The sequence below is a fragment of the Canis aureus genome, chromosome 24 (genome assembly GCF_053574225.1).
Source record: "Canis aureus isolate CA01 chromosome 24, VMU_Caureus_v.1.0, whole genome shotgun sequence".
Lineage (NCBI taxonomy): Eukaryota > Metazoa > Chordata > Mammalia > Carnivora > Canidae > Canis > Canis aureus.
In genome coordinates this window covers 11,811,173-11,837,658 of record NC_135634.1, presented here as the reverse complement: position 1 = coordinate 11,837,658, position 26,486 = coordinate 11,811,173, and the positions used below count along the sequence as shown (strand labels likewise).

Genomic DNA, 26,486 nt, shown 5'->3' with positions numbered 1-26,486 from the left:
ATTTGTGTCTGTGTGTTTAATTCTGTCTGATTTTATCAGATGTATAGGTTCACGTATCACTGTTGTAGTCAAGATTCTGAAGTTCATCATCATGAGGATCCCTCTTGTTATAACCACCACACTCACTGGAACCCACCCCCCCTCCATCATCCTTAACCCCTGGTAGCCTCTCATTGGTTCTTCATTTCCATAATTTTGTTATTTCAAGACAAAATAGTTCTAGTCATACAATATGTAACCTTTTAGGATTGTATTTTTTTCACTCAGCTTAATTCCCTGATTGTTAATCCAAATTGTTGTGTGCATTATTAATCTGTTCCTTGTACCACTGAGCAGTATTCCATGGTATGGATATACCGCAGTTATTTAAAAGTTATCTAGGGCATTTCCATTTTCAGGCTAGATTGCCAGGCTGCTGTATCAAAGTACCACAGACTGAATGGCTTAACTAACAGAAACGTGTTTTCTTACAATTCTGGCAGTTAGAAGTCTGAGATCAAGGTGTTAGTGGGGTTGGTTTCTTCTGAGGTCTCTCTCCATGGCTCATAGATGGTCATTTGCCCTTTGTGTCATCATGTGGTCTTCCCTGTGTGTGCCTGTGTCCAAATTTCTCTTCTTTAAAAACATCTGTCATATTAGGAGTCCACCCCAATGACTTTAATGAATCTTAATTAGTTCTCTACAGTTACTGTCTCTAAATACAGTCACATACTAAGATACTAGAAGTTACAACCTCAACATACAAGTTTGGAGGTAGGCAGAACTCAGTTCAGCCCATAATAGTCATGTATGGTTTTTCTGTGAATGTCAGTTTTTATTTTGCTGAGAAAATGGCCAAGAGTACAATTGCTGGGTCCTATGGTAATTGTATGTTTAGTTTTGTTGTTGTCGATGCTGTTTTAAACTGCCAAGCAGTGAGACAGAGTGGCTAAAATGAGCAATGTTTCTCTGCATCCTCAGCACCATTTGATATTGTCTAACTTTTAGTCATTCTGATAAATCCGTAGTGACATCTCATTGCAGTTTTAACTTGCATTTCTCTTTTGGTGAATGATGTTGAACTTCTTTTCATGTGCTTATTTGCCATCTGTATCCTCTGGAGAAAAGTCTGTTCATGTCTCCAATTCAAGATTGAGATTGTTTTCTTGCTCTTGGCTTTTGAGAGTTCTTTATATATATTCTAGATATGAATTCCTTTTCAAATGTGTGGTTTGCAGGTCATAGATGTGTAGCTTGTCTTTTCATCCTTTTAACAAGGGCTTTCCCAGAGCAGATACTTAAATTTTGATGAAGTTCAATTTATCAGTTTTTTTTCTTTTATGTGATTGTGCTTTTGGTTCAAGCCTAAGAGCTCTGCCTCGCCTTAGATCCCAAAGATTTTCTTCTATATTTTTAAAATTAAATTTTTACGGTTTTATTTTTTACAAAACAAAACAATATGGTCTGTGGTCCATATTGACTTAATCTTCGGTATAAGATGTGAGATTTAGGTTGAGGTTAAATCTGCCTATGGATGCCTATGGATGTCCAAGTGTTCCAGTACCATTTGTTGAAAAGGCTGTTCTTCCTCCATCAGATTGCTTTTACACCACTGTCAAGTATCTGTTGGACATATTTTCACGTCTGTTTCTGGGTTCTCAAGTCTGTTCCATTGCTCAATGTGTGTCTTCTTCTGCTAGTATGAAACCGTCTTGATTACTATAGGTCTTGATAATGGGTAGCATGACTCCTTCTATTATATTCTTGTTTTCCCCCCAAGAATGTTTTAACTATAATAGAGTCTCTGCCTTTTTGTATAAATTTTAGAGTAAGCTTTTTTATGTCTACAAAAAAATAAAACCCTCACAGAGACTTTTTTTTTAAGATTTTATTTATTTATTAATGAAAGATACAGAGAAAGAGAGAGAGAGAGAGAGAGAAAGAGAGAGAGAGAAGCAGAGACACAGACAGAGGCAAAAGCAGGCTCCATACAGGGAGGCTGACATGGGACTCGATCCCGGGTCTCCAGGATCACGCCCTGGGCTGAAGGTGGCACTAAACCTCTGAGCCACCTGGGCTGCCCCCTCACAGATTTTGATAGTAATTGTGTCATATTAATTTGGGGGAAATTGACATCTTTACTATGTTGACTCTTCCAATCCATGAAAATAATGTCTCTCCATTTGCTTAGATCTTCTTTGATTTCGTTCATCAGCATTTATAGTTTTCAGCAAAAAGATCCCATATATATTTTTTAAGTGCATACCTAAGTATTTCATTTATTCTGAAAAGATTATAAGTGGTATTGTATTTTTAAATTTTGGTTACTGCATGCTTTTTGTTAGTATAAAATTGATATTTATGTGTTGGTATAAAATTGATATTTATAAATTATAAATTGATATTTATGTGTAGGTATAAAATTGATATTTATGTGTTGATCTTACACTTGCAATTTTGCTGAATTCATTTATTATTTCCAAGAGATTTTTTAAGTAGTTTCCTTGGGAATTTCTACATGGCATATCATGTCATATGCAAATTTGGATAGTTTTAATTCTTCCTTTTTGATCCAAATTTATTTCCTTTTCCTGCAATACTGTGCCGGCTAGAACTTTAAGTATTGTGCAGAATAAAAGTTCTGAGAGTAGATCTTAGGATAAAAGCATCTAGACTTTCACTGTTAAGCATGCTATTTGCTGTAGGATTTTTGTACATACTTATTATCAAATTGAGGAGTTTACCCCTTTACTCCTAACTTGTTGAGAATTTTTGTCATGAATGGGTATTGGACTTTGTCAAATGCCTCCCCCCCCTTTTTGTTTTACATCATTTGTTATGGTTTTTCTTCTTTAGTCTGTATATAGAAGTGGATTACACTGATTGGTTTTTCACATGTGGATCAGCTTTGCATACTTGGAATAAATCCAGCTTTGTCATGGTATGAATTCTTTAATACACTGTTGGACTAAATTTGCCAGTATTTTGTTGAAGATTCTTATATTTATGAGAGCTATTGGTCTGTAGTTCTTGTGTTTGTTTTGTTTTTGTTTTTCCTTTTTTTTCTTTCTTTTTTTTCTTTTTGGTACTGTCTTTGTCTGGTTTTGGTATCAGGGTAAGACTGGTTTCTTATTTTTTTTTTTAGATTATTTATTTATTTATTCATGAGAGAGACAGAGAGAGTCAGAGACATAGGCAGAGGGAGAAGCAGGCTCCATGCAGGAAGCCCCATGTGGGACTCCATCCTGGGACTCTAGGATCACACCCTGAGCCAAAGGCAGATGCTCAACTGTTGAGCCATCCAGGCGTCCCAAGACTGGTTTCTTAAAATGAGCGAGGAAGTGTTCTCTTATTTTCTATTTTCTGAAAGAGATTGTATAAAATTGGTGTTAATTCTTTAAACATTTGATAGAATTCTCTAGTGAAACCATCTGGGCCTGGTGATTCTTTACATTATGAATTAAATTCTTATATAGTTATAGGGCTATTCAGATAATCTCTTTCATATTGGGTGAATTGTGGTGGTTTGTGGATTTTGAAGACTGGGTCCATTTCATCCAAGATTCCTTCTTTTATGATTTCATGACTTCCTTTGTATGAAGAATCTCCTTTAGCTATTCTTTAAGGATAGGTCTTTTAGCAATGAATTGTTTTACTTTTCCTTCATGTGAGAATGTCTGTTTATCTTTCAATCCTGAAGGAGAGTTTTTCTGGGTAAAGAATCTGCTATTGACAGTTCTTTTCTTTCAGTGCTTGAAAACATTGTGCCACTTTCTTGCCTCCACAGTTTCAGATGAATAAAACCGAATTGGCATTTCCCTATAGGTAATCTATTATTTCTCTCTGGCTGCTTTCAAGATTTTTCTTTGTATTTAGTTTGAGAAATTTATGATATGTTTTGGTGAGGATTTCTTTGTGTTTACCCTGTTTGGAATTCATCAGCTTCTTGATTCTGTAGATTCATGTTTTTTGTTTTTTTTTTTTTTCCAAATGTGAGATGTTGTCAGTCATTATATGTTAAAATATTCTTTCTCCTTTCCTTCTGGGACTCCAAAAGATACGATTGTTGGATCTTTTCTTATTGTCCCACAGGTGCCTGGGGTGCTATTAATTTAGTTTTGTTCAGTTTACTTTCTCTATGTTACAATTGGGTAGATTTTAATGTTCTGTCCTCAAGTTCGCTGTTTCTTTCCTGTCATCCCACTTTAGTATTGAGCCCATCCATTGAATTTTTTTATTTCTGTTATTACGTTTTTCTATTTTTTTCATTTTTTTAAAGAAAATATGTAATTACTAGCTGAAGCATTTTTATCATGGCTGCTTTATAATCCATGACGGATAATTCCAACATATTATTTATTTCAATGTTGATGCCAGTCGGTTTTATTTTCTCAAATCAAGTTGTAATTTTCCTGATTCTTGGAATGGTGAGTGATTTTCAATTGTATTTTGGATGTTTTGGCTATTTTGTTAGAATTTTCTGAGTTCTTTTTAAATATTTTATTTTGGAAGGCAGTAATGCTCTTTAGGTTTAGTACACAGATCCTGGCCTACTTTTTGGGGCTCTCTTTAAGTATGCTGAGTGTGTCTAGTGCCTCTCACTGGTCCCTACTGGTGCTGCCTGAGGGAATGGAAGTTGTTTACTCAGATCAGGACATTTTGTACCTCTAGATGTGGTAAGAGTGTCTCTGGTTCATGGGTATAGTGATGCTTCCTCTGCCTGGCTGTTTGTTGTGTTGAGATCCCCTTTATTGGTGCTTCCTAGATGTGCAGTATCTCTCAGTAGGGAAGCGAGTCTTCAGCCCATGGGAACAAAGTAGTTTTTTATGCTAGATAAGTTGTGGTGGTAGGATCCCCTGCCTGTGGATATACAGAGTACTTCCCAGGCATGATATTGTTGTGGGAGGATCCCTCTTGCCTATGCTGCTTGGCTCCCCCACTAGGTGGAGAGGGGAATTTTGGCCCTCGGGGGACAAAGATGGTTCCCAGCCACCTTCTGCAGTAGAATCACCCTTGTTGGAAGTACTTCCCCTTCCCGCCATTTTTTAATTTTTCAGTGGAGGTTAGTATTCTTGCCTAACTGGGAGAAGAATGCTTCCCTGGCTATTTACTGTCAGCAGGGATCTCTATCATTCCCCCTTGCCTGGCTCACATGGTGTTGTCAACAGGACTCCCTTGGGATACAGGGGAGAAATGAACCTACATGGGCTGCCCTCTGTTGCTGGGTTGAGAATCAGGAAATACCAGGTCTGGGTTGCCTTCAGCTTTTGGGTGGGCGATCCTAAGGCCTCATACTGCTCTGCTGTTCCTTTAGTTTTAGGGTCTCTAACCATCTACCTTCCTTTGTACACCTTTTAGCAGTCTGCTTTGATTAACCCTTGCTTTATTTCTGGGTTCACTACCAGTAACATATTGCAAAGCAGAACAGCTTGGAAAAGAGGATGGAAGGGAAGCGGAGGAGGGAGGGAAGATAAAGAAAGGGAATTAAGCTGATCAAATGGAATTTTTTCCTCTTTTTTTTTTTTTAATTCTTGGGAATTATGAAGTCCAAGCTATTGCAAGCATAGCTCATATTTAGTGGGGAAGGGCAAGGAGAAGTGAGTCTATGCCATCTTGTTTAGACTTATATATTTTCCGTTTAACTTTCACTTCCTTTCTATTTTGTTTTTCCCTCTTTTTGCTTGAAAAGCTTTGAGAGTAATCCTGCAGTCAAGCAATATCCTCTTGTTCTTGGGTACAAATGTATGGAGGCCTGCTGTATCTGACCAAGGTGACAACTCCAATAGACTGAATATATTTTGCTGATATAGACTTATTTCTTTCTAAAAATATTAAAACAAAAGTTTAAGTACATGTGCATTGGGAGTAAAAGAGAGGGAGGTCTGCTGTGTAGGGATGATGGGATAAGTTGGCACTGCCTTTTCCTCTCTGGCACCATGCTTGTGGCCAGTGCTTGTCCTGGCTGAACGGGATGTTGTGGCCATCTGGTCCCCCAGTTTCAATCACTTGAAGTAGTGCCCAGTAGCTCTCTGTCAGGGGACTATCTTTAGATTATTTCAAGGTAATTCTTGTACTTTGGGCACTGAAAAGGAATGGAAAAGTATAGAAATCACTTTAAGATTAGTGGGAATTAGTATAGGAGCAGATGAGATCTCTTCCTGATGGCCTTTTTTTCCTGTAAAAAAGGGCACATATATTGCCTTTTGCTTTGAGAGATAAACCAGAATCAAATTTGTCTTGTTAGGCAAGATGTGCCCCATCAGTAAGAGTTATTTCATTATATATTTTATTGCAAAGGAAAAGATTTCATTTCTGCTCCTTATCTTAGGTCCTCTTTCTAATGTTGAGATGAGAAGGAGATGAGAGATGCCTTGGTTGCCTTTGGGTCATAGCAGGATTTGGTCAAACAAGGTAAGTTTGGATCAGTTTTGCTTTTTACCCAGAATCAGAATGTTGTGCTTAATTATTTTGACACAAGAAGCTGTTGCCCATCCCTAACTTTGCAAAAGTCAATGGGATTGAAGTTTCCTTAAGAAGAGAAATTGAAGTACATTGATTCTGGCTCTACTCATTTAATGATGAAACAGTTAATGAATTCTGAGCTAAGGTCCTGTATTTTCTGTTTTATGTAAGACTAATATTTTCATTGAATAAATGGAAATGAATTTCATGCTAATGTACATGAATATATACAATCATTTAAAATATTTTAAGAACTAACATTTGTCCTTCAGGAAGAAATACTAGTTGTAGGCCACTTTTAAGCTATTTAAACATTTATGAAATATTTAGTACTGTATTTTCTAAATCCTAACTGCCATCTGGGCAACTTGGTGGGACTCCGTTTCTCTGTGGTGGGTCTTGTTTGTCCCATACTGAGGACCTCTCACACTGGTGAGTGTGGTTGACTCAGATCTAAGTCCATGGCATGGCATTGAATCCTGGTTCCACTGTTTATAAATTTCAGGCCTTGGACAAGGTACATCACCCCCAGTTCCTCAGTTTCTCATGTATATACTGTAGAAATATAGCGATGTTATGAGCATGAAATGGAACAATGTATGGAAAGCACTTAGAACAATATCTTGCTAATAGCAAACATATACTAGGTATTGTTCTTGTGATGCACAGTTACTGGTATTTTGAAACCAAAAGGAAGTATGTATGATTGTAGGAATTAAAGATAAAGCCATCTTGGCATTGTTATTCATCATCAAGATCTTGATACTCTGGATGAGTTATAAAAATGCTGTGTACTAATATTTAGCTTGATGCCATGTTGCCCTCCCTGAGTTGACAGTGTCTTACTTCTGTTGCTGTCTTTCCCATATCTGATACCCTGCCTTCCCCTTCTTTCCCATGGGTAGACAGTTTCAGATTCTCATTATTTTGTTCTTCCTAACAGTCAAGTTGGAAACAAGTTACTGAAAACACAAATCCATATCTGTTTCTAAAAGATATGGTGTAAACATAGTGGGCATTTATGACAGCTAATTTTGTTGTACTTTGTTATTTGGAGAAGATGATGTTAATGCCAAATGAGTAATAAAAAATCAATTAAATTCATTTAAGGAAATTAAAGTGCTGACAAGTTCATAATGGCTTTTCTGGTTGTTAAATGAGATTGACATGGATTAACAATTGGTAGTGGACAGAAATTTGCTGAATTTACTGAAGTATATTTCCATTAAAATGACAGCTGTGTAGAAGAGCCGTAACCAGGGCATTTAGTTATGGGACCCAAGAGTGTGAAGGAGAGAACTAATCAAATAAGACAAGTTGTACTTAATTTTAATTAGGTAAATTCCCCTTCACGTTTTAATCCCATAAACTCAGTCATGGATGGTGTAGAAGCTAGTGGGCTGCCGTCTTATAGTGTAATGCTGGGTTCTTTTTCTAAGTTATTAAAAAAAAAAAAAGGAGAATTAACTTTTGTACTTAATTATGCATTCTGAGTTAACCACTTTAATGAAAATAGTTTGTCTCAGTCACCTTTTCAATATTTGAAATTTTGTTAATAAACCCTCACAAATCATCTCTACAAAAATGTAATGAAAATTTTATATTTTCATTTTGCAATGCAAAATGAAACCTGATGTAAGGGATTTTATATCCGTGAAATTGTTTAGTTGCTGAAATAACAACAGTGTATTCTAGAATGTAATTTCTGTAGACCATTTAAGCTTTTTTAGTTTTATGTGTGCTTTTTGTTGTTCATTTCTTTGTTGTTGCAGTGTGGATGTAAAAGGGATTCTGATCTTTGTTGGTTCATTAGATTCTTGTTTTACTAGGATATTGGGGGCCAGGAGGTACCAGATAATCAAGATTTTATTATACTTGTGGGATATAACTAGGTGTTATTGTGTTGATAGTCATGAAATTTTCTTTAACTTAAATGGGCAGCATGTATAGCATATGATTATTTTTTGGTTGGTGTACATAGAAGCATAATATATGAATTTTGCTGCAGCCTGAGATTTAATAAACATTTTGTATGTATTACTGTCTTTGAATTGCTTTGCTAAACACAAGATGGATATAAAGAGGTATTTTTTTAAGGCACTGCTTTTAAGTTCTCTATAATGGAAGAGGCAGACATATAAACAGTAGTACAAAGTACTAGGAGATTAGTTCCAGACAGAGATAAAATGATTTCAGTGGAAAAATCTAAGAAGTCCTGAAACTTGATATATGAGCCTGGCCTGAAATAAGGATTTTTTAAAAAGATTTATTTATTTATTTATTCATGATAGAGAGAGAGAGAGGGGCAGAGGCAGAGACACAGGCAGAGGGAGAAGCAGGCTCCATGCAGGGAGCCTGACATGGGACTCAATCCCAGGTCTCCAGGATCACGCCCTGGGCTGAAAGCAGTACTAAACTGCTGAGCCACCTGGGCTGCCCTGAAATAAGGATTTTAAAAAGATTTTGTTTATTTATTCATGAGAGACACACAGAGAGAGGCTGAGACATAGTTAGAGGGAGAAGCAGACTTTCTGTGGGGAACCTGATATGGAACTCTATCCTAGGACCCCAGGATCATGACCTGAGCCAAAGGCAGATGCTCAACCACTGAGCCACCCAGATGCCTCTGAAATAAGGATTTTGATGCATAGAAAATAGGTGGAAATATCCTTCCAGGCTGAGAGCCCAGGGTGGGCAAAGGTGTGGGGGTTTGTTGTATTTAGGGAGCAGCCGAACTTTGATATGAGACAGGGTATAAGAGAGGGAGCTTTATTTAGTAGGAACCAAGTCTGAAAACCCAGGCTTGGTTACTGGAACACTTCTCAGAATGTACTGGATGCCAGGTGTGTGCTGGCTGCATGGGCCAAGGTGGTCGTCACCGTAGATACAGCCCCTGCTCTCTGAGGAGCTGAACCTCAGGAAGCACAGGGTCTGGAGGAGTGTGGGTGTAAGGATAAGCCATTGTGTGCTTTTGAGGATGAGAGCTTCATGACAAGGGTTTCATGAAGAAAGGTCTGGTGAGCTGGGCAGGGGACAGTTGGATGGAGGAGGAGGAAGTTGAGGCAAGAAGAATGGAATGAGAAGCCTGAGGTGAGGAGATTAGGGGACAGAGCAGGGTGTGGAGAGGACAGAGCATAATTTCAGATAGCACAGAGATTTGGAAGGCCTACATCAGTCATGAGCCATCTCCTTTTTATATGAAAACCTTTCCAGGGAAAAAATGTGAACTGTGGCCTTCAATTTTCCCTTCTTCAGAATAACTTCTTTTTAGTTTGATGTAGTAAAAGTAGGTACATTTGTAACCAATTATCCATTGAAGGGAAGATTGTCTTTGAGGAAACCAGTATTGTGTTTTATCCACTAAAATGTGGTGGTCTGGGCACGACTGACCGGCAGCAGCATTGATTTTCTTATCACTTATCCTGAGGGTAGACTGAGGGCCTTCCCTGGAAGCTGGTTGGGATCCTGGGTAAGAACCCAGGGTTCTTACCCAGGATCCCATCCAGGATAAGCAATGGGTTGCTTATCTGGGGGTTGGATTGGGAACATGGTGAATACTGTGTGGTGGAGTGGATCCCTGCGTGCCTTGTTCTCTCCCTTTGGGGCTGGGAATGGAAGGCAGTCATGATCTTCCATAGCACTTCTGTTTCCTTATTGAGTAGATGTAGAGTTTCAGAGTCCTTCTGTTTTGGTATGAACCAAAGGTAAGTGGAAGTGTATGGAAGAAGTCAAGGTGCAGGGAAGTGGTTGCTGACTTGATCAGGAAGAAGGTAATACTTATCTAAAGGATTTTTATTTTTAAAAACTTCTTTGGGCATTGATGGATTTTAATAAGACCAGTGATCTTTAGTTCAGTTCAGTCGTTAGTTTTTGACTACTTGCCTTTTTTCCTGGGTAAAATTCTACCTGGATCATAGACTGAAATAGAGTAGAATATGAACATTTTTAATTGATTGGGTACAGTTAATGGTGATTAGTATTAGTACCAGGACACCTGAGAGATGGCATGCTTACAAGGACCATAAGACACCTATGGGATTGTGGATGGAGGATGGCTGATGGACCACAGCTGGCTGAAGAAAGTACACAGCTAATTGCAACAGCTCCTGCTAGTGAGATTGAGAATCATGGGCTTTTTAGAGCCACTTGTCTTCGAAGAATTATAACCATCAGGTACGCAGACATGGAGTTTGGTGGACCAGGGTCCTGCTTTTAACTGCCTGCTTTATAACTTTGGACAAGGTAATTGTGGTAGATGGTATAATTGAGTCCACCATTTCACTCGCTGTTGCTATGTTAAACTTTTGGGCCATGGCCGTGTGTTGTTGGAGCATAGTCCTCTGTAGTCCTTGACCTTGGACATGGCCACCATGACTTGCCTTGGCTAGTGAAATATTAGCAAATGGGACACAGGTAGGGACTCGAACGTGCTTGTGTGCTTGGACTCATGTTCAGGTGATGTGTGTTTGGAAGATCATGGCATGGAGTGAGAAATGCAATGGACCGAGCCCACCTGAACCTGGAGCCCCACAGGCCCAGGGAGCCACTGCAACCATGGATGCATATGTGAGAAAATAAATGGGAGTCGTAAGCCACTGAGATCTGGGGACTTGTGCTGTAGTATCACTGTGGCAATTGAGCGCTAACACTCTATGCTTGTGGCCACATCTGTAAAACAGGAATAGAATTGCCTGCTTTTCACACTGTTGTTCTGTGCCTAAAATAAAACAGTCTTGTCAGTATAGTGCTCACCTCCTAGGAAGCAGGCAATAAATACATTGCAGCTGTGTTTAATAATTAAAACATAAGATATACAGGCAAAATAAGGGCATACTTTCTGCACAGTGGGGAATTAACCTAGTGAAGAGGTAGAAAGGTAAGCCTCTAACATTGTATTGTTTTTGTACTGTAAACTTGCTTTGGATCTGGGTGCTTTATGTTCATTCAATGTGCATATTGGTTAGGGTCCTGCAGAGAAACAGAGCCAACAAGAGATACAGGTCTCCACCACTACCCTCTTCCCCCCCCCCCCCCCCCCCCCCCCCCCCCCCCCCCGCTTTCTCATGACTGACTGGTTTACTTGTTTTAAAAACTGAGCTCTGGACCATGGGGACTGGCAAGTCTGTGGTCTGTAGGGCAGGGTTTCTATGGCAGCCTGGAGGTGGAAGACCTTCCTTGCTGGGAAACCTGTCTTTGCCTTTAAGGCCTTCAAATGATTGGATGAAACCCTCCCACATTATGGGTAAGCCTCTTTCTTTAAGTCAGCTGATTATAAATGTTAACCATACCTAAAAAAATCCTTCGCAGCCACATCTAGTGGTGTTTGACCAAACAACTGGGTGCCATAGCCTAGCCAGGTTGACACTCAAAATTAACCACCATGACATGCATTTATGGGCTTTCTGCTGTGTGACTGGGCTGGACACATAGAGATGGAGCCGAACAGCCCTGGTGCCTACTGGCCTGGAGTGTAGAGACCTGGGGTTCCTACTTTGTTTCATTTTTACGGCAACTCTGTAAAGATGTGTCTTATTTCCCATCATTTAGCAAAAGAGAAAAACCAAGGTTCAGAGTAGTAAGTTATTTCTCTGAGGCCACATATTTGTCTGATCCAGGGATCTTTCTTCTCTCTCTGTTCCCTGTGCTATGCCTCTGGGGAGATGTTTACCAGATAATAGTGACCACCCTTCTGTGAGAGGCAGCTTATGTGGGATTCTCTGGCAGAAATGGACTCATGATGCCTTGACTTCATGCCTGGATAGCTGTTAGTCAATTGGATTAATGAAATGGGAATTTATTGACATAAATTTTAAATGGAACAAATGCTGAAGGCTTTTATGTATGTGCATTTTATGTTATCAGATGGCATTTCCCAGGAGCAGAGTTAACAGAGCTAGACCTCGTTCTTCCACCATATACCATAATTAAGGTTCTTGCCAGAAAATGAAATAAATCTATTACACATGCCTGTAAACAATAAATTAATTGTGCGCTATAGTACAAAAGTCAGCCTAATGAACATAATGGAGATATATTGATTGTTAAAAGTTTATCCCCACCATTGCCTCCTGTTTTCACATGTTCTCTCCCTTTTGTGTACTCATTAACTGGTTTTATATGTTCATGTTCTTTTGTCTGTTTTTTTAGTTTACCTTTCTAGAGAGAAGGGCCCTTTCTGATTCACTCACCATTATGCTATAAGGACATGGGTACTGTTTAATGTTGTTGATAGCAGGCCATCTTTGTGGTGAATATGTTATGGGATTTGCTTTCTTAAAAGTTTACTTCTGAATTACTCTTTAAAAAACATACGGTTAGGGGGTCCCTGGGTGGCTCAGCGGTTTGGCGCCTGCCTTTGGCCCAGGGCACAATCCTGGAACCCCAGGATCCAGTCCCTTGTCAGGCTCCCGGCTTGGAGCCTGCTTCTCCCTCTGCCTGTGTCTCTGCCTCTCTTTCTCTCTCTGTGTCTATCATGAATAAATAAATAAATAAAATCTTAAAAAAAGCTTTGCATTAAAAAAAAAAACACATACGGTTAAAAAAAAGCATATGATAAAGGCACAGAACTTGAAGGAATGGCACAGTGAAATTTTACATATGCATAATCTGTGTAATTAGTATCCACATCAAGATATAGAATATTTCCATTACTCCAGCAGCTCCCTGGTGCCTCTGCCCATCCTTTCCCCACCTCAAGGTAACCACTATTCTATCGCCATAGAATTGTCTCCTCTGTGCTTGAACTTTATACAAATGGAATCATAGAGTATATGCTCTTAACGCGTCTGGCTTTTTTTGCTGAGCATTGTGTCAGCGCATATGGCGTTTGTTTTTACTTCATTACTTCAAGTCTGAATAGTTTGCACTTTATCCATTCTGCTGTTGAGGGACATTTGGATTGTTTCCAGGTTTTTTGGCTGTTTTGCATAATGCAATTATAAACATTTTTGTACGTATTTTTTTGGTGAACATAAGTACTAATATCTCTTTGTATACACTCAGGAGTGAGATTGGTTTGTCGTAGGGTGCACATATGTTTAGTTTTAGGAGATTCTGACAAACAGGTTTTGTAAGTGGTTATTCCAGTTTATACCCTTGTCAGCAGTGTATCATAGCTCTATAGCAGTTCTACATCCTCCCCAACACTTGTTTTGGATTTGGTTTAAAAATTTTGTAGACAAAAAATTTTTGTAGATAAGTTCTCTCAAAGACATTTATGGAGCTGTATAAGTTGCTCTACTGACAGCAATAATTATCACATGCTATCCCCTTATGATTAGGTTCTTGAATTTTATGCTCTTCCTGGCAAGCCCTTTCTTTAAGTTTCCACAGATTATTTTCTGACGATCTTCCCTTGTAATGTTCCAAATGTTTGGATGCTGAGGCAGAGTTAATGTGCTTGTAATTGCATTTGCTTGCTTTCTGGGAAATACCTCAAGACCAGACATGGATTTTTTAGGCTAGATTTTGTATTAGGGAAATAAAGAGAGCTACTCTGACTTGACATTACTTCCCACTGTGTTCCTTTACAGCCCCTAGGAAGATTTTGCTAGATGCAATGATGCTCACAGGATTCTGTGATGTTAGCAGCGTAGTAGGTGGAACACATCAGCATTCTGACACCTTTACCAGCTCCAGCTCCAGCCCCTCCAACAAGCTTGAAAATCAACTTGATTTGTAACTCTTTTTCCTTTTACAGTTGTAATGCGGGCCTCCCTTGGCTGCATATTTTACTTGGAGATAAAAATGATTTCTCTAACTTTTGTCCTGACCTAGTTTTTGCCTCCAATTGTGCCTATTACCAGGAGTCTTTAGGGATGTTTGTGGCTCACAGCTATAAAGAGGTGATGCTGTGAACTTTTCCTTCCCTCATGCACCTGGGCCTTTTGGTGAACTCATTTGCTGAAGGCTTAGAGTGTCCAGCACGGCCTGTGGGAAGAGTGTAAAGCGCTTTCCTCAGGAACCAGGGTATCTACTCCTGCCTGGGTTCCCCTTTGACTCTCTCAGTGCAGACAACCTATCCTGTCTTGTAGCACTGATGGAAGGTGTGTGGGTATGGTAAGCTAGTCTCTTCCCCATAAGGTGTTCTCTTCTGTCACCTGAGGCTTTGTAAACCTGAGGGCTAAGAATCGACTAGGCTGTTTTCTTCTGTGATTTTGATCCTGGTTAGATGGTACAGAATGCCTGGATGCTTGAGTGGGACCTGGTGCTGGAGGAAGTGTGGCTGAGGGAGGGCAAGGGGAGCTTACCTGTTCATATTTTGTAATGTTATTTGATTTCACTTTCTTGGTAGTTCCACTCTGTTCCTATTCCTATGTGCTATAAGAATATGACATGACTTTCTATGTACAATGCGGTTTTTTTTTCCTTAAGGAAGCTGTTATGAGAGTGGAAAGAATAGGTTGCATCAAAGAAGAATGGACAGGGAGCAGTTTCTTGTAATTTTAGATCAGGAAAACTAGATGGGTACCCAAGGGAAGAAAGCCACCGGATGGATTCCCTAGTTATCTATTGCTGACATCATCCTGGCACCAAGCCAAATTTTCCAGCTGTTTTGGGCCAGTGAAGGTGAACCACTGTGTGCCCTGGGAGCACGGCCTGGAGGGAGCATGGATGCAGGAGGCAATTGCTTTCCCTATGGCTGCAGAATATGGTTTCTGAGTCAGGGGCAGGGGAGGCTGCTGTATCCAGGGATGCCGGTGCTTGGAACTGCTGATCTCTAAGACCAAAGGCAGGGTCTTATAATATGTTTTGGGGAGAAGACACTAAGTTGAGGTAGACCAGGGGCCTCAGACACCTGAATCCTTTCAAAAAAAGGGCAACTTTTGTAGATGGCCAACCACTGACCCAAATCTCCCTCTTTATCCAATGGTTCTGTATGCCCAGGAATAAAGATGTTTCTCTAATCTAACCCCTGGGGCACATAGGCCACTAAAAATAGGAAAATTAAAGTTTAATTTGTTGTTAAACGTGACTGAATTCATTAAAAATGTATTTGTGTTTTCCTAAAGGATTTAGCAAGAGAAGGATTTCTCTATTCTTTTGATTTTTATGATATGAGAACAGTGAGAATGTTTTCTTGCCCTCTTTATCACAAAAAGGGTTAGAGTTTCTAGGAGTTGTAGTCTGGAGGAAACAAAAACATTAAAAATTTTATATTAAAAATGTTTTTTCCTCATTTTGCTTTCTTACTAGCATATGTAGTATCAAACTGAGATTCTCTCCAACATCCCATATAGGGTCTCAGTTCTAGAAATAGAAAGGAGTTTATTATTGGGGAAGTAGAGGTGCAGAGAGTCACAGAAAGGCCAAGTGGTTTTGCTTAACTGTATCACTAGATACTAAATAAGCCAATGGGATAAGTGATTTGGGCTACTAGAACTTTCCATTTTGGACATTGAAAGGCATATACAATAATTTAATTTATTTTAAAATGAGAATCCTAAAAGTGAACACATAGTTTAATGCTGTGCTTTTCAAATTAACTCTTTACTTATTTCAGTAGTGTAGGTATATGGTAATAAGAGAGAAAGCATGAAATCCAATTTCTACACTTGTGATTTTTTTCCTTCTATTACACGTTATAAAAAGTTAACCAAAGTAATCTGGTATACTTTACCGATCTCTATATTCTTTGTCTAGCGGGTCTATTTCTGTATTTGCATTTTGTCTTCCTCTCAACCCCTATAGTGTTTCACACTATACATTTGGCTTTCACTGTCTTGAAGTCTATGCTTCTCAGCTGGGCTGAGAATCTGGGTTGCTTGTGTCCAGCTGCTGTCCTATGTGTTATCACATCATTTCTTTTCTGTCAAATGTTAATTTTTAAATGTCAGTATCTTGTAGCTACTGTTATACTTGTGGGAGCAATAGATAGCTGGAAACTGCTATTTTGTTTTGTTTTTACTTTCTTTTTGTTTATCTCAAGTTTTTTTTTAAATAATAAATTTATTTTTTATTGGTGTTCTCAAGTTTTTATTTAAATTCTAGTTAGTTAATATATAGTGTACTATTGGTTTCAGGGGTAGAATTTAGAGACTCATTACTTATATGTAACACCGAGTGCTCATCACAAGTGCCTTCCTTAAGGCCCATCACCTATTTAGCCCATCCCCCTGACTACCCCCTCCAGCAACCCTCAGTGTTTTCTGTAGTTATGAGTTTCTAATGGTTTGCATCCCTCTTTTTTTTCCCCCTTCCCCTATGGTCATCTGTTTTTAACTTGCAAAATAAAAGGAGATACGCAGCCGGTGGCTCAGTGGTTTAGTGCCGCCTTCAGCCCAGGGTGTGATCCTGGAGACCTAGGATCAAGTCCCATGTCGGGCTCCCTGCATGGAGCCTGCTTCTCCCTCTGCCTCTCTCTCTCTGTTTCTCATGAATAAATAAATAAAATCTTAAAAAAAAAATAAAAGGAGAAATACTCAATATATTTTTTCTGTGTGTAAAAGATTTTTCGTAATTTAATTCATGTAGCATATGTCTCTGGGACTGAGTTGCTTTTTACACTACTAATTATTTCTGTATTTCTCCTAAGGAAAGTTGAGATAGTCCTGAAAAAGCATCAATAAAGCAGTTTCCAGATGTTTATCAAATTATTTAAAATTGAATATTTGTTTTATATTCCAAAGAATGCCTTCCTCTTAATAACTTGTTGAAGATCAATTTTTTTATATTGTAACTATTCAAAATAAGACTTAAATTTGATTTAGACTTCTGCCAATGGCAAACTGATTTGCTACAAACTAGTATACCTGCTGAGAACTAGAAAAGCTAAAGAAAACAATAGGCTAAATTTAAACAAAACCTATATTTGTACATGCATCTTCATAGTGCTATTAACAATAGCCAAAAGGTGAATACAATTAAAATGTCCATCAGTTCATGAATGGGTAAACAAATTGTGACACACCCACACCCACACCCACCCACACACTATTGAATATTATTCAGCCATGATACATACAACAATGTGGATGAACTTCAAAAACATTTTGCTAAGTGAAAGAAGCCAGACATAGGAGGTCACATGTTGTGTGACTTCACTTATATGACTTAATAGTCAGAATGAGTAAATCCATAGAGACAGCCGATTGGTGGTTGAGAGTTGCTGAGGAGGGGTGGGCAATAAGGAGTAACTGCAAAAGCATTAGAGTTTTGTATTTTTTTTTTGTTTTTTGCAGTGATAGAAATATTTTAGAACTCGGTAGAAGTGGTGGTTTTGCAGCATTATGAATGTACCTCATGTCACTAAATTGTTTACTTTGAAATAGTTCATTTTTATTGAATTTTACCTCAGTAATAATCGAAAGAAACAATGATTTTTGAAGTGCAGTAGAGGGCTAGCAGTGAAATAGCGAGTCAAGATCCCAGAGGAGTGAGCCTGACTACCAGCACCACGTTTCCGCTTGTGGCATATTCCTTTTAAACTCAGTAAAGTCTCTAGAAGTCTCATGGGTGGCAGAGCACAAAAATGCAGTTCAGAGCCCACCAAAAATGAGAGAGGTTCTGGTAAATACATGCTTTTATTTGGGACACCTAAAATATTATAATCTAAAAATATGGGCGAACAGGAAATAGACTAACTCTCACAAGAACAGAAGCCTAGCACAATCCCTTATTCAATCAAGCAATCTTCCCTATCTTAATTAACTGCTAGCAGCAAAAGCATGTTCCCCTCTGGTGAAAGAGAACAGTTCCTCAGAGTCTCAAACAGTTTTAACAGTTTTCTTTAACAGTTTTCATGCACAATTCCTAGCCTTCAATTAAAAAAAAAAAAAAAGAAGTATGGGAAAACATAGAAATTGACTGAAAACTGAGAGATAAAACAGATAAAAGAAACAGACCCTATTTTGGGGATACACTGTTATAGGTGTTATCAGATCCAGGCTTTAACTCTAATTACCATACTCAGGTGATAGAAAATTGAACTAGAACTAGGACTATCAGAAAATAGTCCTGGAAATTGAAAGTATAAAAATCTGGCTCTAAAAGATGAAGTGAAATTAAGAAATCAGCAGTGGGCATAAGTACAGGTTAGATATGGATGAAGAGATAAATGGTACATTGGAAATAGATTAAAATAATATCCAGGCTAAAGTATGAAGATGAAAAGGAATTAAGAAAGAAAATACCAAACAGGAAAGAATATAAGAGACATATATAATATGTTAAAAAGATTTCTTGTAGGTGTATTATAGTCCCAGAAAATGAAGGGGAGAAAGAGGGATGGAGAGACCATATAGAAAAAAAAGAAAGCTAGTGTAACTAAATTACTATCATCTAAATAGACTTTGAGACAAGGATCATTGCTAGAGATAAAAAGAGAATGATAGTTATTGTAGATAACTAAGAGTTATAAAGAAAAAAACTAAAAGAAATTGATAAAAAAAGAAATTGATAAATCCATTTTCATAGTTGAAAATTTTAACACCCCTCTGTCAGTAATTGATAGAATAACTATACCAGCAGTTCCCCAATATTTTGGTCTTGGGTCCCTTTTAGACTCTTAAAAGTTATTGAGGACTCCAAAAAGGTTTTTTGTGGGTTATATTTTTGAATATTTACTGTATTGAACAGTATAATAATGTGTATGCTGATGTACTATAGAAATTAAAATTTAGACATTTAAAAATATTTAAAACATAAATATATTTAAAACAATAAACACAATGCGTGTTCATATAAATATCATATTTTTATGGAAAATAACTATATTTTCCAAATAAAACTTTAATAGCAAGAGTATCATTATTTTATATTTTTGCAAATTTTATTAATGTCTGGCTTCATAGAAGAATAGAAGATATAGAAACAGAAGACAACATCTCTGATGGTTTTGATATGTTGTTTCAGTTGAAATATCTAAAGAAAATCCAGTTTTACAAAGATATATAGTTGGAAAGGGAGAACTATTTTAATGGCCTTTTCCATAATTGTGAATATTATTTTATACACCACATTGACAAATGATAATTTCTTAAAGCTTAGTTGCAAAGTGGAATCTGAAACCATTTCAAATAACTTTTTGTAATATATTACACTAAAATTCATTCATCTTACATTTTGAATGATCTTTTATTCATGCATGATTTTTTAACACCATGCGTGGGTTACTAGAAAAATATTTATCCACTGGACCATATTAAAATGAGGAAATTCTACTTAACAGAAAAAGATCATTGAGTTTGAAGTGGCAAGCCACAAGAATATGGGCGACCTGATATTTGTAATACATGCAATTGACAAAAATATATCTACAATATTTAAAAACTCCTTTCATAACACCAACTCAAAAGAAATGTAGGCAAAAGACTTGACACACACTTCACAAAATAGGATATCCAAATGGCCAATAAAGAAAAGAGGCTCAACTTCATTAGTCAGGGGGAAAATGCAACAAAACCACAATGAGATACTAACACACACATACACACACCCAAGAATTACTAGAATTAAAAAGATGAAAATATCCATACTGACAGCAATACTACTACTTTGTTGGTAGGAGTGTAAATTGGTACGCCAATATATGAAACTGTTAGAAGCTGGATATTTGAATGCTCTATAGTCCAGCAATTCCATTCTTAGGAATATAGCCAACAGAAATGTGTCATATATAGCATTTCCCTCCCTTATCCATGGGGAATATATTCCAGATTCTCAGTGGATGCCTGAAATCGCAGATAGTACTGAACGCTATGTATGCTATGTTTTTCTTCTACATACATGTCTATGATAAAGTTTAATTCATAAATTAGGCATGGTAAGAGATTAACAATAATAAAATAGAATAATTTTAATAATATACTGTAATAAAAATTATGTGAATGTGGCCTTTCAAAATATCATACTATACTCATCCTTCTTGGGATGATGTGAGATGCCTGTGTGATGAAGTGAAATGAATGATGCAAGCATCATGATGTAACGTTAGGCTACTCCTGACCTTCTGAGCATATGCCAGAGGGAGGAACATCTTCTAGACAGTGATTGACTAAGGGAAACTGAAATTGTGGAAAGTGAAACTATGGGTAAGGATTGTGCATCAGACATCTACAAGAATGTTCATGGCATCATTATGCCTTACAGCTCTACACTGGAAACAACCCAGATGTCCTTTAGTAAGAGAATCAACCAGCAGTCTGTGGGATGGGCTTACAGTGGAATCTTGTACAGCAATCAGAATTACTTTTAGACAAAACAATATGGATATATCCCATGACCAGTGTTGAGTGAATAAAGCCAGGCACACAAGAGTACATAATGTATGATTTCACTGTTTATCAAGGTCAGAAATAGGCAAAACTAATAACGCTGTATAACACGCCAGAATAGTGGTTCCTTGTAGGGAAGATGATGTAAGAGTGGGGGAAGATGTGGAAGGGCACATAATGAGACTTCTAGAGTGCTGGTAATATTTGATTTTCTGATTTGGGTGGTATCTGCACTGGGATGTTCACTTTGGGTTGATTTAATTATTCATTTTTCTGTATGTATACTATACTTTAATAAAATAGTTTACATAAAGATACATTAATAGGAAGAAGCATAAATTAGAAAGTTACCATATGCGTATCACAAAACATTGTAAAGATAGTTGAACATGATACCCACAATCATTCTTTTGGCATCTTGGTTAGAATCCCTTCCCAAGCATTTACTAGCTGTATGATCTGGGCCAAGTTGCTTGTCTTAGCTTAGGCTGCTACAACAGAATACCATGACTGGGTGGCCTAAACAATAAACATTTATTTTCTCATAGTCTGGAAGTCGAGAAGTCTAAGATCAAGGTGGCAGTAGTTTCAGTTCCCTGGTGAGGGCTCTTTTCTTGGCTCGGAGGGCATGTGCCTGGCATTGGTCTTGTGATGGGGACACAGAGATAAATAAGACGAAGTTAGTGAATTCGTGAAAGCCTCAGTCTGGATGTATGTGCTGTCCAGTGTGGGAACCACTATTCACAGATGGCAAATCAAATTAAATGAAAAGTTCAATTTCTCACTTGTGCTAGCTACATTTCAAGTGCTTCACAGCCACATGTGGTTAGTGGCTGCCATATTAGCACGGATAGGAGCATTTCTACCATTGCAGAACGTTTTTCTGAATGGCATTGGATAGGGCAGGTTGGTGTATGGTGATAGAGGTGGGTATTAACAGGTGTTCTGATTGAGGTGAGATGAGCTGTTTTGTTTTATATTTTTTTAGAGAGGGAGGAGGAGGAGAGAGAATCTCAGTTGGGCTCTCCACTAAGTGTGGAGCTACGATCTCATGACCATGAGATCATGACCTAAGCTGAAATCAAGAGTCGGGCATTCAACCAACTGAGCCACCCAGGCACACCAAGATGAACTGTTTTGAAAGATGATTTTTAGATGCAAGAATGGGGAAATGGTCAGTCTATATGGTGAAGCACAAAGACTGGGCTTTGAGAAACCTTTGACTGACCTGGAGATCATAAGTAGTTCAGTGTAGTGTGTCAAGAACACAGAATGCAGGGGTTAGAGGCTAGACATGTGATAAGAAGGGAAGGGTAGGGTTTGAGTTCCGAAGGGTGGGAGATTGCCCAGATATGGACCTCTTCTCTTCTCTTCTCTTCTCTTCTCTTCTCTTCTCTTCTCTTCTCTTCTCTTCTCTTCTCTTCTCTTCTCTTCTCTTCTCTCTCTTCTCTTCTCTTCTCTTCTCTTCTCTTTTCTCTTCTCTTCTCTTCTCTTCTCTTCACTTCTCTTCACTTCTCTTCACTTCTCTTCACTTCTCTTCACTTCTCTTTCTCCTCCTCCTCCTCCTCCTCCTCCTCCTCCTCCTCCCCTTCCCTTCCCTTCCCTTCCCTTCCCTTCCCTTCCCTTCCCTTCCCTTCCCTTCCCTTCCTTTTCTTTTCTTTTCTTTTCTTTTCTTTTCTTTTCTTTTCTTTTCTTTTCTTTTCTTTTCTTTTCTTTTCTTTTCTTTTCTTTTCTTTTCTTTTCTTTTCTTTTCTTTCTTTTCTTTCTTTTATGGAGCTTTTCTACCGGATGCTTAAGAGTGCTTTTTATCCATCACTTTGCTTACTTCTTGAGGGTAATGCATTTTTGTATTATTATCAATTTACCTAACAAAAATAAAAATGTCCTATTTAGTGAAGATATTTTTCCTAGTCTTTTTATGCTTCTTAAAAAAAACACAGTGGTGGTAAATTTTTTTTTAAAATTTATTTATTAATTAGAGACACACACAGAGAGAAGCAGAGACTTAGGCACAAGGAGAAGCAGGCTCCATGTAGAGAGTCTGATGTGGGACTTGATCCCGGGACTCCAGGATCACGCCCTGAGCTGAAGGCAAATGCTCAGCCGCTGAGCCACTCAGGCATCCCAGTGGTGGTAAATTTTTATGTAGGCAAGTCTGTGCTGCTTTTTCTCTTTAGTTTCTAAGCAAAGAAAGTGTCACCTTTAGAGGCTGAGATATTTTTAATTGTGTTTTATTTTTATTTTCCGATGGTTTTATTTTATTGTTTTAAATATGAAATGTCAAATTAAATTTTGTATATCTGTAATGGGGTGCCTGAATTTATATATATATATATTTATGTATATGTATATGTATATATGTATGTATATATATGTATATCATGAATTGCTAGCTAGTATTTCCTAAACCATCTATTAAACAATGTGTCCCTTCTTGGTGATGGATTCTTTGTTATGTATTTTTATACATAATGAGGTTTATTTTTGCGTTATTCTGTTCTCTTACTTTCTTCTGTCAATGTAACATTGTTTATGCCACAAAATTTATTAAGTATCTGTGTATATAAATGAAAAATCATGATTAGTTTCTATGTTTGAAAATTGAAACTTACCTCAAATGCATTAAAAACTTGAATGTAAGAACAGAAACCACAAAACTCTTAGAAGAAAATATAAATAGTAAGCTTTTTGACATTGGTTTTAGTGGTATTTTTTTGACCAGTATCTCAGGCAAAAGCAGCAAAAGCACACGTAAACAAATGGCACTACATCAAATTAAAAAACTTTTGCACAGTGAAGGAAACCATCAATAAAATGAAAAGGCAACCTACTGAATGTGATAAAATATTTGCAAATCATACATCTGATAAGGGGCTAATATTCAAAATATATGAAGGTATCATACAACTCAATAGCAAAGCAACAGATAATCCAGTTAAAAATGGGTATAAGATCTGAATAGACATTTTTCCAAGGAAGACATACAGATGGCCAACAGACCCATGAAAAGATGTTCAGCATTACTGATCATCAAGGAAATGCAAATCAAAGCTATGATGAGATAGTACCTCGCTCCTGTCAGGATGGCTAAAATAAAAAACACAAGAAATAAGTTTTGGCAAGTATGTGGAGAAAGGGAACAATTGTGCACTGTTGGTGGGGATGTAAATTGGTGCAGCTACTTTGGGAAACAATATGGAGGTTCCTCAAAAACTTAGAATGCATCATATGATCAGTAATTCTACTGGGTATTTATTTATCTGAAGAAAACAAAAACACTAACTTGAAAAGATAAATGTACCCCCATGTGTATGACAAGATTATTTACAATTATTTACAAGATATGGAAGTAGCTTCAGGGTTGTCCATGATAGATAAATGGATAAAATAGGTGGGGTATGTGTGTATATATACCACACATATACACACACTATGGAATATTACTCAGCCATAAAAAATGAACTCTTGCCATTTGTGACAACATAGATGGACCTTGAAGGTATTTTGCTAAGTGGAATAGATTATAGAAAGACAAATGCCATATGATTTCTCTCATGTGGAACTGAAAAAGAAAAATAAAACCAGACTCTTAGACCCAGAGAACAGACTGATGATTGTCAGAGGAGAGGGAGGATGAAGGGGTGGGTGACATGGGTAAAGGGGATCAAGAGGTACAAACTTCCAGTTATATAAATAAGTCATGGGGATGTGATGCACAGCATGGAGAATATAGACAGCATATTAACTCCGTATGGTGACAGGTGGTGACTAGACATATGGTGCTCATTTCCCAATATATGTCGAATCACTACGTTGGACACCTGAACTAATATTGTATGTCAATTATACTTCAATAAAAAAGGAAAATTGAAATTCATGATTAGTGAGTGGCCTGAGCTGGCTAAATCCTACAGCTTGTCACTGAAATCCAGGCCAGCATGATATTTACTATAAACTACGTTCAGTTACGGTAGTTTTTTTTTTTTTTTTTTTTTAATGTATGTGCTGGTCTTGTAGTAAAAGCCAGCTGTACCTCATGGATGGTGATTCATTCATTCATAGCTACAGGTAGTGGAAAGGATCCTCTGTAGCACATCATCCTTTGAGATTCAAGTTTTTATAGTTTAATATTGCCATGTTAATCTTAAATATCTGCTACACAGAAAAAGTTCTATTATTGACATTTGATCAATTGGAAGACTCAGTTAAAAATAACTGGCAGGTGGAGGATGCTTTAAATTAACTTAGCTAGAATTGCCAGCCTTGCTTTGACTTTTCCTGGCATTTATGTGTGTGTGTGTGTGTGTGTGTGTGTGTAGGTGCACACAAGCACATGCTAGGGAGTCAGGGTTGAAGGGTGTAGAGGAATAGGACTTTTGTGAGCTGTGAAATTCATGAATATAATTCTTCAGTAGATCAGAAGGATGTCAGGGCCTGGGTCTTGAGGGAGATAGCTGGATCAGCATTTTAAGCATACCTTAAATATGGAAAATAGCATCTGTGGTGTATCACGTGTTTCTGGTTTGCCTTTGGGCAGATTATTTATATAACCCGAAGATGTTTCAGTGTTTTGGAGGTTGCTATTAAGAATGATTAGTTATTTTCTCAATTAGAGATTCAGATATTATCACTTAGTTTAAATGGAATAGCATTTACGGAAATTAGTCAACCATTTTTAATTGTTGCCCTTCGTTCATTAGACGAGAACTATTCCCACATGGAAACTGCTCTCACTCGTAGAGAACTTTAGCATTCTCATCTCATATTCCATTTGATGCTTACAACATACCTGTGAGGTAGGTATTAAAATTAACTATGTTTTACAAATGAGGAAACCCGGGTTTACAGAGAGTATAAGAAGCATCCCCAAGCAAGAGTGATTTTTCCCTTTCTCACCTACCATGTGTCTCAGATTTGTCAGAGTTCTCCCAGAGCTATTCCTCAGGGTTTTCTATAAAATGAAAGCAAACAGAATCACTGTAATGATAATGACGATCCATTTGTCCATATTTTTCCTGTTTATAAAAATCGGTGATTTAACTATATTTAAAATTGCTCTTTTGAAGACCATGTTTATTTTAATTTATTATTATAAGTGCATCACAAGTACACAACTGTAGTGAAGACTCCTTGGGACATTTTATTCATAGAGATGATCTTTCCCTTAAGTTCTATGCTGGGGCCAGCTGTGAGTTTTGCTCTCTTTATTTTTCTTCTTGCTGTCCACCCATGGGTGAGGTGGTTTGCTACAGATGGCCCTGGAAAAGGAACCCCATGCGTATTTGAATCAGTTGCATGAAAGGGAATACATGATTTTATAGATCAGGCTGATCGGTTTTCCACTTTTAGAAAATTTCATGCTCTCACCACTTAATATTAGTACCTCTTACTGAATTTCTCCTTAGGTGGCATTCACCATGTGGCCTGTGCGACTGCTCTTCTTTGTGCTTGAATATTCGCTTTGATGCTCTTGTATTGTGTAATGCTGAGATTTGCTTTTGGACTTTGCAAAGTGGGTCTCAAATTGAGATCTCTCAAAGTCCATGAATGTGGACATGTCTCTTTCATATTTTTGGTAGATATTGACTTAAACGGGTTGGATAATGCTTAAAGTTAACATACATTACACATGCACACAAGTCTGAAGGAAAATGCATGGTGAAGGGAAAGATTTAAAACACCTGGTAAAGTCTCTCTTAAAAGGGAATCCTTATTTTTCTTACTAGTGTCCTCTGTTGGGCATAAGATAGTCTCTCTGTGATGAATGGGCAACAGAGCAAACCTAATGCATACACAGTATGCATTCCCCTCCTCGCTGCCCCCAGTGTGGCA

The 26,486-nt window shown here is 37.7% G+C and overlaps 1 protein-coding gene across 9 annotated transcripts in view; it reads left to right on the top strand.

The window, feature by feature from the left end:
* MTUS2 (microtubule associated scaffold protein 2) overlaps positions 1–26,486 on the top strand; it is a 593,760-nt gene that overhangs the window by 90,006 nt on the left and 477,268 nt on the right. For 7 of the 9 annotated variants that reach the window (XM_077868253.1, XM_077868249.1, XM_077868252.1 and 4 more), the window contains one exon: positions 6,308–6,390. The exons of the other annotated variants lie outside the window; for them this stretch is intronic. The gene's annotated coding sequence lies outside the window, so the exon portion shown is untranslated. The remainder of the gene's footprint in view (positions 1–6,307; positions 6,391–26,486) is intronic. 9 annotated transcript variants of the gene reach the window in all.